This window comes from Mus caroli, chromosome 7, assembly GCF_900094665.2.
Source record: "Mus caroli chromosome 7, CAROLI_EIJ_v1.1, whole genome shotgun sequence".
Taxonomy (NCBI): domain Eukaryota; kingdom Metazoa; phylum Chordata; class Mammalia; order Rodentia; family Muridae; genus Mus; species Mus caroli.
Genome location: NC_034576.1, coordinates 15,711,556 through 15,714,174, shown reverse-complemented (window position 1 = coordinate 15,714,174; position 2,619 = coordinate 15,711,556). Strand labels below are relative to the sequence as shown.

At 44.5% G+C, this 2,619-nt stretch overlaps 1 pseudogene; it reads left to right on the top strand.

Moving 5' to 3' along the window:
• The first annotated feature begins 631 nt into the window (after window positions 1–631).
• LOC110299410 lies at window positions 632–1,200 on the top strand (annotated as a pseudogene).
• The last annotated feature ends 1,419 nt before the right edge of the window (window positions 1,201–2,619 follow it).

Below are 2,619 nucleotides of genomic sequence, written 5' to 3'. Positions count from 1 at the left end.
CTTGGACTAAAGGTGTGCACCACCACTCCTGGCTCCTTGTTTTGTTCTTTTAAGACAGAGTGTCACTGTGCAACCTGGCTTGTCCTGTCCTCAGCTTTTTCTTGCTTCAGGTTTTCTGCTGGGTTAACAGGCATTTATGACAACTGGCTGTGTGGCTTTGTGTTTTAGTTGTTCATTTTCTCACAGTAATTTTTCTCCACTTTGCATACAACTCTCTCTCTCTCTCTCTCTCTCTCTCACACACACACACACACACACACACACACACACACTGTGGAGGGGGGTGGCTTACTAATCACAGGTAGGAGGACTAGGAGACTCTTTTTGGAACTAAAGTGATGGGGACCTCTCACTGATTCTCCCCCATGGTACTGTCTATACTGGAGCCTTAGGGTTCTATTGCTGTGAACAGATACCATGACCAAGGCAACTCTTATAAAGGAAAACATTTAGTTGGTACTGGCTTACAGGCTCAAAGATTCAGTCCATTGTCGTCACGGCGGCATGAAGACAGACATAGTGCTGGAGGAGGAGCTGAGAGTTTTCTACATCTTGATCCGAAGAATGATTGTGTCACTTCCTCCAACAAGACCACACCCACTTTGTAAACGGCCACAGGTGACCTGTAAAGATGGTTCCCTACTCTCTTGACCCAGAAAACCCCACAAAATCATGCAAACCAAGAGGTTCAAACCTTCGAGTTCACTCTAAGAACACGTGGGAAACTGCCCAGGCCATCAAGGGTTTGCATATCCACAAAGCCACCAAGTATCTGAAGGATGCCACTTTAAAGAAGCAATGTGTGCCATTCTGGCGGTATAATGGTGGAGTTGGTAGATGCACCCAGGCCAAACAGTGGGGTTGGATACAGGGACAGTGGCCATAAAAGAGTGCTGAATTTTTGCTGCACATGCTTAAAAATGCAGAAAAATGCTGAACTTAAGGGTTTAGATGTGGATTCTCTAGTCATTGAACACATTCAGGTGAACAAGGCACCTAAGATGCACTGACGAACCTACAGAGCTCATGGCCGGATTAACCCACACATGAGCTCCCTCTGCCACATTGAGATGATCCTCACTGAGAAGGAACAGACCGTTCCAAAGCCGGAAGAGGAGTTTGCACAGAAGAAAAAGATATCCCAGAAGAAACTGAAGAAACAAAAACTCATGGCACAGGGATAAATTCAGCATAAAATAAATGCAGATAAAGTTAAAAAAAAAAAAAAAGACCACACCTACTCCAATGCTCCAACAAGGCTACACTCCCTAATAGAGCTACTTCCTGTAGACCAGTGGGGGCCATTTTATTTAAACTACCACACTGAGCCTGTTTTTGGTTTTGTTTGTTTTGTGTGAGGCACTGTCATCCTTTCATTGATAACCAGACCGTAGTTATTGCTGATACATTGCATGGAGATTCCAGTGTCAAATGACATTCACATCAGGGTCACAGAGCCTTGTTCATGGACTGTGGTGTCTGTAACTTGAGGGGGGGGGCTGTAGTTTACAGGCTCTGTAAAGAGATAGAGGAGGGAACCAAAAGACAGTAGTTTGAAGTGGGAAATTCTGGTTTTGTTGGAGACTCAGTTGTGTCGTGTGATAGTTTTCTGGCAACTGTCTTTGACAGGTTGGTTTACTGAAGTGAGGACACTTGAGAGGATGTTTTGCTGAGAATAGACACATGATGTTTTTCTGGAAGTTGTCTGGAAGAAGGGCATGGAATAATAAGCATGTGGATGCTTGGGAGGATGCCTGGTGTTTGGAAAGGGTATAAATACAACTCAGCAGACAGTGGACAGTGCTCTTGCATTGGTTCGCCTTGCTTTCTTCTTTGACCTTTGCTTGTCATGATTTCATAGAAAGAAATGCACCAAAGAACTTCTGGTGTTATTCCAGCTGCTTCTTGTCACCTCTTCGGACTAATGCCAACTGATAGAGCCTCGAGGTTTCTTCTGGATCAAGCTGCTCTTACTGATTCGTGTCTGGTGTTTGTAGAATGGACTGGGCTGCTGCTGCTGATTCATGTTTGGTGTTTGCTAGTGGCATGGACTGCTGACAACAAAGATTGGAATCACACCAAAGAAAGATTTCTAAGCAGGCCCACAACCCCAGTTTTCTATTAACCTTTCTTTTCTCCTACTTCTGGTGGGTTAAAGGGAGGTTGAAGTGTTAGAAAATCATAATTAAAGTAGGTTTTGAAAAATCAAATCCTACAGTAGTTCATCTTCAGAGATCTCACCAGCTCCTCTCTGCTTTCCAGGCACCTAATAAGGCCTTTGGGGTAGAGGAGTCATGGCTGAGGCTCTAGACAGACAGTTTCTGTTTGGATCTGCCATTCATAACTTCTGTGATTGAGCCTGGGCCATTGTCTTTCATGTATCTGTTTCCATAAAATAGAACACATGGTAGATGACCATTGCTATGTCAGTAAGGTGACCTTCGACTTGACCTTGGAGCAAGAGAGCTTCTCAGATCAGCAGAGACCATTGCTATCTTCCTACCAGAGAAATCCCTGGGTTGGACCTCTAAGGAGAAGCACTGGACAAGAGGACATCTCTCCCTTATTCCTTTCCTTGAGGACCATGTCTTTCTGTGACATCTTACAACCCAGCAGAAC